We start from the raw sequence: 15,738 nt of genomic DNA on the forward strand, positions 1-15,738 counted from the left end.
AGGTAATGGGGCTTCCCACAGCATCCCTAGGGTTCTGCTTCCTGTTAGAGTTTTTATCAACTCACTGTTTCTAAAAATACTTTACTGCATGCCTGCTCTATTCTTTTGAAAAATAGTTATGTTAAACTCTTTGCATGTGATAAACTATACACATATCTATCATCTTCATATCTGTCAATCATCTGTCAGCCATCAGTCTGTCATCTATGTACCTACTTATATTCTATTTATCAGTCTACCATCTATGCATCATTTATCAATCTATCCACTCTCTATCTACTACCTACCATCTAATATCTATGTATCACTTATCTATCTACCTACTTGTCATATCAATCAATATTATCTATCTAGCTATTATCTATTTATATATCTATTATCTGTCTGTATATAATTTATCTATCACACATCTCTCTCTCCACTCCCCCCCACCTCATCTGTCTGTAAAACCATCATTTAAAGGGAAGATAAGTGTCATGGTCACATATTTTCTCCCAGTCATGTTTAGCTTCTTGGAGTGGGAATAAAATGTAGAAAGAAAGCTAACTTAAGCAGTTTCTTTATGCCAAGTACTTCGTTTGCTGCACAGTTTGGTATATCTAATCCAGAGCCAGTGTTAATTCACTTAAAGGTACTGTGTTTCTCATGGTTCTGAATGCAGTTCCCTTAAGAGGAATGGCTACTCTCAAGAGTACACCCCTTACTTCTTGTGTCCATTCCATGCTGTTGGGACAGAACACTGGAACTGGGTAATTATGAAGAGCAGAGGTTTCCGTCCACAGCCTGGGAGGTAGGGAAGCCTAGGTTTAGAGGTCTGTATCTGGTGAGGGTTTTCTTGCTGTGCTAGTCCTCGGTGAAGGCCGAAGGGGAAGAGAAAACTGGTGAGAAAGAGCAGAAGGGCTTCATAGCCGTGACCCTTTTCATTTAGTTAATTCCTCCTGGAGGGTGGGTCTCCCAGGCGTAAGTCCCCTCCTCAGGCCTCACCGCCCAGTGTGCTCACTTTAGAGCAGTGGTCCTCACATTGTGGTGACACCAACCATCAAATTATTTTTGTTGTTATACCATAACTAATTTTGCTACTGTTATGAATTGTAATGTAAGTGTCTGTGCTTCCCAGTGGTCTCGGGTGACCTGTGTGAAAGGGTCCTTTGACCCTCAGTGGCTGAGATGCACACTGAGAACCGCTGTGTTAGAGGTTCAGTTTCCAGTGGATAACTTCTGGGAGCACACTGACCTCACTTTTTGCTCTGTGGGGATCTTGCTGTGTTACCCAGCCTGGCCCTGAGCTCCAGTGAGCCTGCAGTCTTAGCCTGCCCAACAGCTGGGACAGCAGACAAGCCACTGTCTGCTATGGGGAAGCGTACTCAAACCATAGCACCCTGAAGAAAAAGTTTCCTGCGTCCCTTGGATACCCTGTCCTCTTGCCTTTTCTAGCACCCCTTTCAAGACGCACGCAGGCAACCCTGGATCTGTTTCTGTCACTTTAGATTAGTTTGCATATCCTGGAGTTTTATATAATGGAATCCTACAGTATCCCTTTCTGCTTTCGGTTTTTGTTTTTGTTTTCTGGCTTCTTTTACTCACTGTCATTGTTTTGAAACTTATCTATTTTGTGTTCATCAATCCTTTAGTTTGTTTGTTTTGTTTTGTTCTGTTGCTGACTGGTGTTTTGCAGAGGGACAGATTGCTTATCCACCCACCCGTGGATAGATATTTGGACAGTTTCTAGTTTGGAGGGGTGAGTTTTCATGCACATTTTTAACTGGACATGCACTGCTATTTCTCTTGAGAAGAATGTATTAGTGGAATAGCTGGATCCTTTGATGTTTCGTTGCCTTTGGACCAGGGAAGAATCATCTTTATGAAGTTTAGTCTCCTGCTCATAGTTTCTGAAGTGCATAGTTTCCAATCTTTATATATCTAATTCTTTCTATATCACAAATGGATGTTTAACTGTTGAAAGAACTTTCTAAACTAACTTCTGGAGCAGTTGCTCTCATTTTATGTTTAAAGCAATGTTCTGCAACCTGGTCATCACTTGATCTTGTCAGTTTTAATATACTGTTTGAAAGTAACTTTCATTCACCTGATGTAATTGTCTTGGAGGCTTACTCTTGAATAAACTCACCCTTTTTAGTTCTTTCTAACAGCTAACTGGTTAACTTAGCTGTTCAGGCTGTACTCTGGCATTTGGGTTCTTTCCTTGCAGACTGGAGAATGAAATTCAGAGATCATAGAGGTTGAGTTTTAGAGGAAAGTGTAGTCTATTCTTAAGGAAGGGAGAGAGGGAGAGTGTTAAGGAGGGAGGGAGAAGGGGGGGCACAGCGCATGTGCTCTGAGGTGCATTTGGAGGTCAGAGGGCAACTTGTGGGAGTCAGTTTGTTCTGGGGATCAAACTGAGGTCACCAGGCTCAGAGGCAAGCACCTCCACCCCCTGAGCCATTTCCTTGGCTCATAATACACATGCTTAAAAATACTACTTAGGGGTGGAGTTGTCTAACTGTTTAACTTTGTGACCTTTAAGTTTTAAATTGTCTTAATATAAATGCTGGAAACATGGTTTCCATAACTGTTTTATAACTGTTATTTATTTATTCCAGTATTTGAAGTGCATTTTCTCAGAACTGCAGAATTGTTGATATTGTCCAACTAACTTACGGTGAAAGTGGTGCGTGCATGCATGCATGCATATCTATATGTGTATCTATGTGAGCACACACGTGCAATTGTAGCTTATTTTTTTAAATAACAGAAAAAGCAAAAAGTTTTACAGAGGTAATTTCATTGTAAAGCATAAGATAATAAAACAACTTATTTTATACCTCTATATAATTGCTGAAAGGCATGTACATTAATTTAGTTAGATTTCTGTCTTAAATATAAGGTTCTGGGGTAAGAAATTTGACTCTCCCCCCAGAAAAACCTTTCAAATGCTTTAAATGTATGGGTCTTGCCAAGAGAATCTTCATATTCAGTTCTAAGTTATTTACGACTTTCAGTGACTGCCATGGGAATTCCTTTTATAGAGGAAGTTTATTTTTTAAAAGATTGGAAAATTACTGCCTTATCTTTGGAGAGAGTTATTAGTTTTTTACAGTGTGGTTATAAAGACTTCTCTCTCTCATCTATGCTAATGTTAATTCAGAGGAAAACACCAGCTAGGACAGCATTCTGGGGGAGAGATAATCCCTCCTTGTGCTTCGGTATTCTCTTAGAAGCTTAGCAAGGGAGAACTCAGCCAAAGGCATCCTCTAAAACTGGAGTGTGTAGGTCCTAACTGCCGGACGAAGCTGAAGAGGTGAGAGAGAAATGGGAAGTAAGGACTCTGCCTTCAGATGTCTGAAGGGAAAAGAAAATAGCAAAGTGAAGACAGAAAAGACACCAGGAATCCCATCAGATAAGGTCAGGACAGGAGGGAGAAGCATCAAATCCTGTTTGGCAGTGCTAACCTTTACCTGCATTTAAGGCTATGCTTGTTGTCAGAACCACCGCAGCGGGCCCTTCCACCTTTAACGGACTCTTCTTGTAGGCAGGCTGTTTAGATTTGCTTATCACTCCTCCCCCATGCCCCCAAGATAAATTGTGTGCATGGTCGCATGAGTACTGCCTGGGTTATTACAGTAGTGAGCTTGAAGTTTTTGGCCTTAGTCACCCTTGCCTACTGGGTTCCAGTGTTAGAGGATAGGCTTTGCTACTCTCTTTGCCTTTCACAGTGTATGAAATCCGTTTTGCCTGCAAGTGGTATATAAACCTGTGCACGCATTTCAAAGTGTCATGGCACCTCGGTGCCCGTGTCCAGCTTCAGTAATAGGATTTGGTGTGTAAGGCTAGCTCCGTGGCCAGTTCACCTCAGACGTTTCTCATTTTTACCATTTTCACCATAAGGAATAAGGAGGCTAGATAAGCTTCTGTCCCAGAGAGAAGCCATCTTCTTCGAAGCTCTGTAACAGAAGATACATTAATGAGAAAAAAGGCAGAGCAAACTTGTTTAGTTGAAGTTTTACCTGACATGGGAGAAGCTTCCGAAATGGGGACACAAAGGCTCAGGAGACCGCATGCTTATGTATCCAGAGCCCAAAGTGTGTAGCAGTGGAGGACCCAAGTGGATGGAATAGTTATGACCAGTGTGCTGGGGCATAAGAAGGTCTGCTGGTCATACTTGCTCTAGTGTCCCTGTAAGGTTTTCTTTGCCTCTTTGTCCCAGTGTCCCAGGCATGGACTAGGGTGACCTGCCACATGAGGATTTTGGGGAGAGAAAGGAGAGGTCAGTGGATAATCTGGTTTTATGACCCACTAGCCAGAAAAAGGGAGAGGAGGCTAGAGCTGGTTTTCTCCGTTCACGGCTAAGGTGGCATCCTGTTCTCTCGTGTGCAGGGTTTGTGTTCTGTCCTTCGGTCTGCTTGCCTTAGAGAGGGTTGAAAGAGTTCAGACCTCCGGCTCCTCTTAGAAACTACACAGAATAGAAGAGTGAAATCATTTCAGACGGACCCTTTCATTAAATTATCGATTTCTTACCTTAATGTAGAAAAGTCCTAAATACACACAAGTACACTGAGTTGTGCTTGGGAAATTGGATTGTGATTTTAGTTGGAGGCATTAGGTTGTTGTCTTGCCTAATAAAGGATTAAGAGAGCATGCTTCTTTTCAAATAGAAACATGATTGAGGTTTTTAATTATATAATATTTATGAGGTAGAAGGATTTTCGACTTCTTTGATAATAGACACATGAATGCTAAATACACTTTAAAGAAACATTTTGGAGTATAGAAGTGTGTGTATAGTTTCATCAATGGGGCTGGTGTCCAGATCTCTGTAAATGAGATTTAAGAGTTTTCCCCTGAGCAAAGATCTTTATTATGTGTGGCGAACTCTTTTAAGTCACAGGTGGAGGTCATGACTACCTGAGTGTATTTTAAAAAGGTTTTCTCACTGCTTGGAAAGCAAATGAAGCCCTCATTACCAGCTTTGAACGTGTAGCTCAGAGCTTTTTGCTAGAGGTGAAAGGTCACGATCATCACAGTCCACGTGGAGAGAGAGAGAGTACCATCCCTGGCTTTTCAGGGTTATTCTGCATGATCAACGGGGGGTCAGCTTTGCTAATCCAGTGCATGAAGATAACGCTCTTTGAAACATTTATAAAGGCAGTCAGAGCAAATCTCATCCAGGCAGGGAGGACTCGGAGGAGAGGGAAGGCTATCTGTCAGTCACTCCCTCAGCAAGCACTGTGCCATCCATTCCTTACTTTCTCCTCCTATCACTGGGGGGACCTATGCTTGGGTCAGTGGGTACTGAGCTAATGGCATGTGGGAAGGAAACGCCTTGAGTGTTGCACCTTCTTACAAGCCAGCAACTGTGTACACCTGCAGCTGTGTGCAAGGCCGCTGCTGTGTGCAACTCCACAGTTGTGTGGTGTTCAGCCTCTTGAACTCAGCTTTTTTTTTTTTTTTTTTTGGTTTTTCAAGACAGGTTTTCTCTGCATAGCCCTGGCTGTCCTGGAACTCACTCTGTAGACCAGGCTGGCCTCAAACTCAGAAATCCACCTTCCTCTGCCTCCCAAGTGCCAGGATTAAAGGCGTGCGCCACCGCCGCCCGGCTGCGCTCATCTTAATGGGGTACAGATTTTCTTTGGATGAAAGGACAGCAGTTGTAGCAGCACAAGGCTTTCGTCTCTACTCTGCCCTCCTCGCCCCTCCTCGCCTTTAGCTTCAGTACATCTTCCTGCCCGGGTTGGATTCTTGGGAGCACCAAAAAGAGCTGATTGGCTCCAATTTAAGCCATTGTAAATGTGGTTAAATATACTTTCTCAAGGTTTTTATTTACCTCAGACTTTTTCTCACTTAACTCCAAAACCTTCCAGTCTATCTTCCGTTCTCCAGAGCAGGCAGAAGAATTCAGTGGGCAAAATGGCATCTATCTGATCACCAAGTCCGGCCACCAAGAGTCAGTTCTGTCTTACGTGGCTTCAGTCTTTGAGACCACGGTCATTCCCCTGCATCTTACTTCTGTTTCCCTGACACTGTTTTCTGAATTTGCTCTTTGGTGTTGTCGCTTCACTTTTTCACGTTTAGCCCTTTTCCCACCTTAAGGGGAGTGGACTTCTGAGACCTGAACTGGAAAAAAACATCAGCCAGGCCAGATCCCTACTTCGGAGGCCAGTCCTCGTCTCCAGAGCTCAAGTACTCGACCTGCACCTTTGTGTAGAGCTCTGATTCGGACTGCTCTGCCCTTGGGTGAAGAGTAAGCAGGACCAGCTTAAGGTGTGGACCTTTTGTTCTTTTCTGCCTTGGCAGATTCCAGCCAAGCTCATGCTTTGGATGTCTCCGCTTTGGAGTCAAGCATGCTTTGCATTGCTTGGTTTACCTTCCTATCTGCCGTTTCCCCTAAGTTCCAAACTTCTCTGGCCCTTGCCTTAGCCTTTCAGGGAACACTGGTAATTACATAAGCATTTCACAGATGGCTCACTTGGCCCTGGCTGGTCTGCACACTGGAATGTGTGCAAAGTGTGAGGGATCAGTTAAGAGAGAGCCGGCATTGCTCTCGGGTCAGAGCCTGGTAGAGCATGTCCTCCCTCCTCCTCTTCCAGAGTTTGTTTCTTTCCAAGCTAGACCTTGCTTGCTATGTAGTTTCTACTGGCTTGGGATTCATTCTGCAGCTCGGCTGGCATTGAACTCGTAGTCCTGGTGTCTCAGCTCTAGAGTGCTGAAAGTGCTGGGCTCCACCCGCCACACCCAGCCCTATTACTTTTGAAATTGATAAGTTATTTCTCCAGTGAAAGGAGCCAGTTCAAGCCAGATAAAGGCAAGTTTATTGGGAAGCCGCTCTTAGGCCCCAGGGAAAGAGGCCTAGGAAGTTGCTATGGGAAGGGAGAGAGGAGAAGGGGAAGAGAAAGAGAGAAAGCAGAGAATGAGAAGAGAAGGAGAAAGAGTGGTGGGGAAGGGAGACCAAATGTATGGCCCTTATACATAAGAGCCTCCGGGAGGAGGGTGTGCCAGGTAGGGACTGAGGGATGTTGGGAAGACCTGGAGGCCAAGTCTGCTTTGGTGTATAACATAGGCATCTTAGCTCTTGTCCCGGGGTTGAAACCAAACAGAAATAACTTCATTCTAAATTCGCTCATTTAGTTTCTCTCTTCCTTGAAAAGCATGTACTGAGTGCTTGATATCTTTCTTCATATGGTACCTTTATAAGAACTTCAGTTTAATAAGCAGTAGACATTGGGTAAATCACTAGTATAAGATGATTAGTATTTTAAATAAATTTACAGTATGGTAGATGTTCAACTACATTTAATAAATTGGATAACTACAGTTTATTAGTTAGCACGTTAGTAGTGTGTGTGCGTGTGTGTGTGTGTGTGTGTGTGTGTGTGTATAACCTGGAATATTTATATTAGCTATCCAAGATAATATATATATATATATATTTTTTTTTTTTTTTTTTTTTTTTTTTTTTTTTTATTTTATTTTTTTGTTTTTGTTTTTTGGTTTTTCGAGACAGGGTTTCTCTGTATAGCCCTGGCTGCCCTGGAACTCACTCTGTAGACCAGGCTGGCCTTGAACTCAGAAATCCACCTGCCTCTGCCTCCCAAGTGCTGGGATTAAAGGCGTGCGCCACCACTGCCCGGCCCAAGATAATATCTTCAGAGAACAAAAGGTCATAGGAACCAAATTACTACTTGAAGATTGCTTTTAAAATTTGGAAGCAGAGGACTGACTAAACACACATGGCGTTTACTCAAACTGCACCAAGGAAAGCATTCTGGCACCACCCTGAAAACCAGCTGAAGCCCACAGGGGCCTTCTCCTCCCAGCATAAACATTTGCTCCTGACCTAATTCTCCTTTACATCACAGTGTCTGCATGAATCGTGGCCAGTAAGATAGCATGTTGAGGATTTACTGTGGTGGGTGACCTTTTGAAACTCCAGGCTCCTTGTCTAAGTAGAATCTTGGATCCCTTGCTGATTCGAGGAAGTGCTGGTCTAAATAACAACACTTAAAACTGTTCTCTTAACAGTCTTATAAGTAATGTTCAATTGATTGTGTCTTATAATAGTTTGATTATCTTTACCTTTATTTTCAGATTCTGGGTATGCACATTTTGAAAAGTTTCTGGTTCCTTGTAACCGCCAGCAGCTACATGTATGAATGGGTTTTCTGGAATGGGGTCAAGGTCCTGAAAAATAATTTTGGGGTACCGGAACTATGGGAAGCGTTTGTAAAAATTAGACTAACACACGGTGTGTTTTCAGTCTGCCATCTTTCATTCCATTCTCTCTGTTACAAGCCAACAGGTAGAGTAGGTGAGGCAAAACCCCTCCCCCAAGTTCGTCAGCAACTTGACCCAATCAGCAGCTTCTTCAGTCTCTGGAGGCGGGACTTCCGGTATGACTGGCACTTGGAGAGAGGTGTGGCAATTAGCAGGAGGTGGGCAGAGAGGGATGGTTATCTGTGGCAGGCGGTGTCTGAAGAATCAGCCCTCAGCTGAAGGAGGGTCACAGTTCCTGCATTCGTGTATACTTATGTAGTTGTTACTTTGGAAAATGGACTTTTTCTCAGTATTTTGCCGACTTCCTGGGTTTATGGAAATATGAAGAAATTTAACTTCAGAAGTCAACTCTTTCTCTTTTAGCCCCATGCCTAGCTAGCTCAGTGGCCTTGATCCTTAGCTATAGATGCTTATGCTTCGGTTCATTGCTATGTGAATCCATAGGCCTCCTAAACAGGCCTTTAATTATAGCTGCTTCTTTCACACGAAGGGCTTTGGCCTGTGGCTGCTTATTATGACCACAGAAACTGCGGAGTCTTGCTTGACTTTTCTTTTAAATCTACTTGCTTTCTGAAGATACCAAGTTGTGTTTTTTAAGAACACCCTGTAATAAGAATGTAGAATAACATCTTCAAGAGTACTCATGGTCAAGAACACTGCCAAACTAATGGTCTTAATATATCAAGAGGGCTTGCTGAACTGTGTTTAATCAAGTGCCAAGATATTGATTTTTGTATACTATATTTAGAATTTAGTGATTTTTATTTTTAAGTATATCCCACTTGTAGAAGCTGAGTTTCCCAAAATATAGCCATTCTGTATAGCTCCCTCCCCACCTTTATTCCATCCTCCTTTCCCTCTTATTTTCTTTTTTCCTTCCCTTGCATTCTGGGAAGGATCAAGCTAACTTGGCTAACTGGCATCTTGTGAACCACAGCTTGGAACCTCAGCACTGCAGTGCAAGCTGCTGTCCATCCTGAGCGTGAGTTGGCTGCGTCAGGGCGTCCTGAGCGTGTGTTGGCTGTGTCAGGGCGTCCTGAGCGTGTGTTGGCTGCGTCAGGGCATCCTGAGCGTGACGTGGTTACTGTGATCCTCTGCACAGACTTCCACATTGTTTCATGCTGGGGACTCTCAGCTTTATGTCACTTACAGGCGTATCCTATGATGTTTGAGTCTCCTTAGCCTGCCCCCCAACAACAACCTACTCATTCCCTCATTTCTGTCAGTCAAGGATTGTTCTCTGTAAATCTAGACCAATGCTGTCAGAATCAGGGTTACTTAATTTCACCAAATAGCCTGTTGTGCTCATCCCTAATCAGACAGTTTTTTTCTTATTTTTGTATTTATTTAGATGCCAACTTGTTTGTTTTTTGTTTTTTTGAGACAGGGTTTCCCTGTATAGCCCTGGCTGTCCTGGAACTCACTCTGTAGACCAGGCTGGCCTTGACCTCATTAATCCGCCTGCCTCTGCCTCCCAAGTGCTGGGATTAAAGGCGTGCGCCATCACCTCCTGGTTAGATGCTAACTTGTGAGTGTTCTTTGCAGAAACTTTTCTTTGCATTCCTTAAAGCAACAACATAAGAATATTCATGGCCGGGCTGTGGTGCCCTTGGGGGGCAGAGGCAGGCGGATTTCTGAGTTCGAGGCCAGCCTGGTCTACAGAGTGAGTTCCAGGACAGCCAGGGCTACAAAGAGAAACCCTGTCTCGGAAAAAAAAAAAAGAATATTCATAGTAAAAGCAGTAAAGTGGAGTTTGAGGAAGCCGATGACTCCATTTCCTCATGTGCTTGTGGCTTCACCTGTTCAGACATCTGAGTGAGTTCCAAGCCCATGTGTTCTCCATCCCTCACAAGGATCTTTTTCTTGTTTACTGCGATAAAATAGGAAAGGATAGGTCAGGTAGGGTGGAGCTGAATAGTGTCTTAAGTTAGATATATTTTCTCATTTGTGAAAATTCATTTTAGAGAGCCTATGTGGAAATTATTTACTTTGTGATCAGAAGTGTTTCTCATTTACTGATATGTCCAGTATGCTCCTTGACACAATGTTAATTGCAAAGTTCAAAGTAACTTATGAGGTAAAGTATATTTATATGTTATAACCACCAATCATTGTTTAAGTTCATGATAGGTTAGCTTACAAATGTTTCTTGATGTATGTGATCCTTTTTATGAGATATGGTTTCTCTGTGTAGCCCTGGCTGTCCTGAAACTTACTCTGTAGACCAGGCTGGCCTCGAACTCAGAAATCCACCTGCCTCTGCCTCCCAAGTGCTGGGATTAAAGGCATGCGCCACCACTGCCCAGCTCATGCACAACATTTTAGCTGAATGAATCCTCTTCTGTCTTCTTTTCCTTGTATAGCTTTGGATGACAGTAAACCATCTACTTAAATATCTTCTATGGAAACAATGATTTGGACATTAGAAAACATTAGCAGATTCTCACTCCCCACAAACAAAGCCCAAGCGTCCCTGGGCTACTCTTAGGGTTTCTGCTGCCGTGATGAAACACCATGACCAAAAGCTACTTGAGGAGGAAAGGGCTTATTTAAAAGCCTGAATCTCAGCCCATTGAGGGAAGCCAGGGTAGGAGCTCAAACTGAGTAAGAACCTGGGGACAGGAGGTAATGCAGAGGCCATGGTGGCGTGCTGCTTACTGATCCGCTACTCATGGCTTGCAGAGCCTACTTTCTTACAGAACCCAGCACCATCTGCCCAGGGGTGGTGCTACCCACACTGGGCTGGACCTTCCTCCATCAATCACTAAATAAGACAATGTCCAACATGCCTGCCTGTAGCCTGCTTGGAGGCATTTTCTCAATTGAAATTCCTTCCTCTCTGATGACTCATTCTAGCTGTATCAAGTTGACATAAAAACCAGCCAACACAACAGGATACCCTGTGTAGGCCAGGTTTCCCTAGAACTCCCTGTGTAGCTCAGGCTGACCCTGAACTAGAGGTCATCTTGCCTCTGCCTCCTTAAGTTTGGGGTTACCACACTTATGACTTATGTTACCAAGTCTGTCTGATAAATTTTCTTTTTTTTTTAAATGAATGAAGTTGATATTCATTGTTTAAAATGAACAGTTTCTCCTTTATGGAAGCTTTAGTCTAAGATTAGAATATATGTAAAAATACTCTTTTTAGGTCACTTTCTGTGATAAATACATTTTCTATATTAGACATGTTGTACAAAGTGCTCTTACCTTTAGCTTTTTCATTTCTCTAACAATTGTGTCAATTATCTTATATGTATAGTATGCTGATTTTATAGTTGGGCAAATGAGGATGGAGAGGTTAGCAAACCTGTTTCAGGTCCCACAGCTGGGAGTTCCTGAGCTTGGCAGGACACTTCCAAAATTTAACTCCAGGTATCAGCTCTATTGAGATCCCAGTGCTGTGTCAGTCCTTCACTAAAGTGATTGCCTTAGTATTTGTCTAAGGAGTAGATGTCAGAACTACCAGAACAGATTGTGAGTGCTTGCAGTTACTGAGGGGTGAGCTACTGCTGTGGAGAATGTGAATGGGTGGCTGGGTCTGGAAGGGGAGTCGGGGCCTACAGAACTCTCTGTGTGGAGAGTTGGCTCTTGAATGTAAACAGCACACGTTCTTGCCCAGTATGGTTGGAACTTGCTTTGTGGGGTCAGGATAGCAAACTCTGGAAGATTTCAGAGAGTGGGTCTGGTGGAGAGGGTGAGCTCAGACAGTGTGTGGAGACCTGGTCTATGGAGTGGTTTTACCTCTGTGGAGAGCGGAGGAAACAACTATAGTTTAGCCAACAGATAGCTTGAAAGTTACTTCTGTGTGGCAAGCTGGTGGCAAAGTTATTGCTTTGTGGTGCCCCAGAGAGGCAGCGTCTGGTTGGGTGGTGAGCGACACAGGCTGTTCCTGTGTCCTGCACCATCCTAGAGCCATGGTTCTCAACTTTCCTAATGCTGCGGCCCTTTAATACACTCCCTTGTGTTGTGATGCCCCCAGACATAAAATCGGTTTTGTTGCTATCTCCTAACTGTAATTTTGAATTGTAATGTAAATATCTCTGTCCTCTAATGGTCTCAGGGTAACCCCTGTGAAAGAGTCATGTGACCCACAAACAGCTGTGCTGGTGGGAGTTGGAGGGAAAGGCAAACTATGTCTTAAGAATTCTTCTCCCTGCAGATGAGAGGCTGAAAACAAAGCTGAGGGCCGCTGCCACACCCACACAGAGGAAACCACTGTCCTGTACTTGTTTTGATTTCAGCTCCAAACTCCTGTATCAGGGAGCCAATCCTACCCAAATATTTCCTGCCTTATTAACTGTTATAAAGGGAGTCTGAAACTCTAGTTAAGACATCACACGTATTTTTTTTTTCTTTAAAGATTATTTAAGTAGGCCGGGCGGAGGTGGCGCTCGCCTTTAATCCCAGCACTTGGAAGGCAGAGGCAGGCAGATTTCTGAGTTCGAGGCCAGCCTGGTCTACAGAGTGAGTTCCAGGACAGCCAGGGCTACACAGAACTCCTGTCTCGAAAATACAAAAAAAAAAAAAAAGATTGTTTAAATAAAGGAAAAATTAAATGCAGTGTTAGAAACCCTGTTATTATGTGTCAACCTTACCCCTACATCAATTCCATTCCTTAGGTTATAGGAAATATTTCTTGCCCCGTCCCAGTGTGTATAGTGCTTAATGCAGTCTTGTCAAATGATTAATTTAACATTGTGAACACACATTGCCAATTACAAAACATTGTAAGTTATTGCCATTGCTATTAGAAGACTGGCTTATAAAGTAATAGTGATTGGAGAGTCTATTGGATGTAGTTAATTGGCAATAAATTAATCATTGCTCTTTCAACAGCTTATCTGAATGACCTGCACTTTCTAATTGAGTATTGCATTATCTTATTGACTGGTATGTTATTACTTCAAAGATTAGGAGTTCAGTGTACTATTTTTCCTGTTGGTGTAGAAAAATCACATTTTTGTTTTGTTTTTTAAATGAGGATAAGCTGAGGAATATTTTTCTATTTTCTCTCCTTGACTAGCTTGCCTCACAAGATTATTTTCATTTCGTAAAAGTGAGAATTACACACATTTACCTAACTTTTAAAAGATGTGTATTCATTAAAATTATTTATTTAATGTGTATGTGTGTGTGTGCTTGAATGTATGTATGTGTGCTGCTTGCATGCAAGAGGTGTCCATGGAGTGAGAGGGGGTAGAGAAGGGAGTTGAATTTTTTTGGACCTGGAGTCTCAGGCAGTTGCGGGTCCCCAATGTGGGTGCTGGGAACCAACGCCTGCCCTGTGGACCAGCAGGTGTCTTTACTGCTGACCCATCTCTCCAGCTCTGGCTCCATCACTTTTTATCTTTGTTTTTTTTTTTCTGTTTATTTGTTTTGTTTGTTTGGTTGGTTTTTCGAGACACACGTTCTGTAGACTAGGCTGGCCTCAAACTCATAAATCCGCCTGCCTCTGCCTCCCAAGTGCTGGGATTAAAGGCATGTGCCACCACTGCCTGGCTTATCTTTGTATTTTTAGAATGTTCTTTTAAGCAGGTGTGGTGGCTTCCAATGGGAATCCTAGTACCTCAGGAGTGAGGCAGTATGATTTCTATGAATGCCAGCCAGGTCGTTCTGCACAGTAGAGTAAGACTGTCTCAAAAGAAGACCAAAACAAAACCAGTACCTCTGTCTCTTGAGTGTGTTTCTCTCCTTGCTCGTTCCGCCCTTGGCATTTCTTCTCTTTTCTGGTGACTTGAATTGTTTTAACCATGATCTGTATATTCGTGTGTGTTCCTCACATGCACAGGTACACTTGTGCCACAGTGCATATGTCAGAGGTCAGAGGTCGAGGGCCAGCTCTCTCTTCCTGCTGTGGATGTTCTGATAGGATTCCTATCCTAGGGCTTGCATGGGATTTTGTTTGGTCTTTGCCCTTCCTCCACTGAGCGAGCTGGATCTTCCTTAGAGGCATGACTCTGGCCCCTTTGCTGTCACAGTCATTCTTATTGTCACTTCCTCTGGGTATAGCTGTTTCAGACCAAAGTGGGGCATTCTCTGAAATTTTCAAGCTGTGAACTAGACTCCCTACCCCCCCCCCCCCCCCCCCACCACCACCACACACACACCCTGAGACAGGGTTTCTCTATGTAGCCCTGGCTGTCCTAGAACACACTCTATAGACCAGAATGGAATGAAAGGCTTGTACCACCTCAGCCCAACTTGTCTTAGCCATCCAATGACTGAGGTGGTCCTTTTACAGTCTCTTCTTCAAGAAGCTGCCATGGTTGGGTAGCTTGCTGGAGCTTGGTGCTTTCTGAAGGCCGTCTAGGAGACACTGCACAGATTGTGTTCCGAGGGTCCACTGAGATGCCTCTCAGCATGCTGCCTCCAATACCAGCCTTCTAGAAAGTGTCCAGGCTATACTATCTTGCTTTGCTGTGAGCACGGGGTCTCACAAGGTCTAAAGCTCTTGTCTTGAGAAGAGTTTTAGGTGACCACCTTTTTTTGTTTTTGTTTTTTTTTTTTTTAAGGAATGCTCTTCAGTTTTCCCAAAATGAATCAGCACAGCATTATTTGTATGCTGCAGGGAGACGCCTGGTCAGCTTAGGGGACTGGAGCTGTTAAAACTCACAGATTTCAAGGAGCTGGGAAATGTCTTTACAGTTAGTGCTAACCATACAAGCATGAGGGCAGGAGTTCAGATCCCCAGAATCCAGGTAAAGACCGAGTAGGTTTTGTGACTGCCTGTAATCCCAGCACTAGAAAGGTGGAGACACGGAGCCCCCGAGTAAGGCTGGCTAGGCAGGCTGGGCATCAGCTGTGATTTCAGCTTGTGAGCTGTGGTTTCAGCTTGGGGGTCCTGCCCCAGTGGTAAGGTGCAAAGTGACAGAGGAAGGCTCCCATGGGAAACTATTGACTTCAGCTCTGAGTTTCCACAGCATGTGCATACATCTGCACATACACCTGCTTTCATACACACCCCGCCATACATATGGACATGTGTATACACACGTGCACACCCTCTTACCCCTAAAAGAAACATTTCGAGACATAGTCAAATGAAATTTTAAGTTCCTGGGTGATCTGGGGGATAGAACCTATAGGAAATTGACCGATACTAATTTTCATTCATTTCATTTTTTTTTCTCCAGTGGATCAAGAAACGGGAGTAAGATGGTAGAGTCTTGGGGAATTCAGGCTGTCTTTAAGCTTGTGTCAAATATGAAACTCTAAAGAAATGGAGAGGGGCTGGAGAGATGCCTCAGAGGCTAAGAGCATTGGCTAACTCTTCCAAAGGACCAAGGTTCAAATCCTAACACCCACATGGCAGTTTACAACTGTCTGTAATTCTAGTTCCAGGGGATTTGACACCCTCATACAAACATACATGCAAGCAGAGCACCAATGTTTGTGTGTATATATATGTATATGTATATACATACACACACATATATTTGTGTGTATATATATATATATATATATATATAT

The 15,738-nt window shown here is 43.4% G+C and overlaps 1 protein-coding gene across 6 annotated transcripts in view; it reads left to right on the forward strand.

Annotated features, from left to right (window-relative positions):
- Positions 1–15,738, forward strand: part of Slc10a7 (solute carrier family 10 member 7) — a 233,262-nt gene that overhangs the window by 23,435 nt on the left and 194,089 nt on the right. The window lies entirely within an intron of this gene.

Source organism: Mastomys coucha, unplaced genomic scaffold, assembly GCF_008632895.1.
Source record: "Mastomys coucha isolate ucsf_1 unplaced genomic scaffold, UCSF_Mcou_1 pScaffold22, whole genome shotgun sequence".
NCBI lineage: Eukaryota > Metazoa > Chordata > Mammalia > Rodentia > Muridae > Mastomys > Mastomys coucha.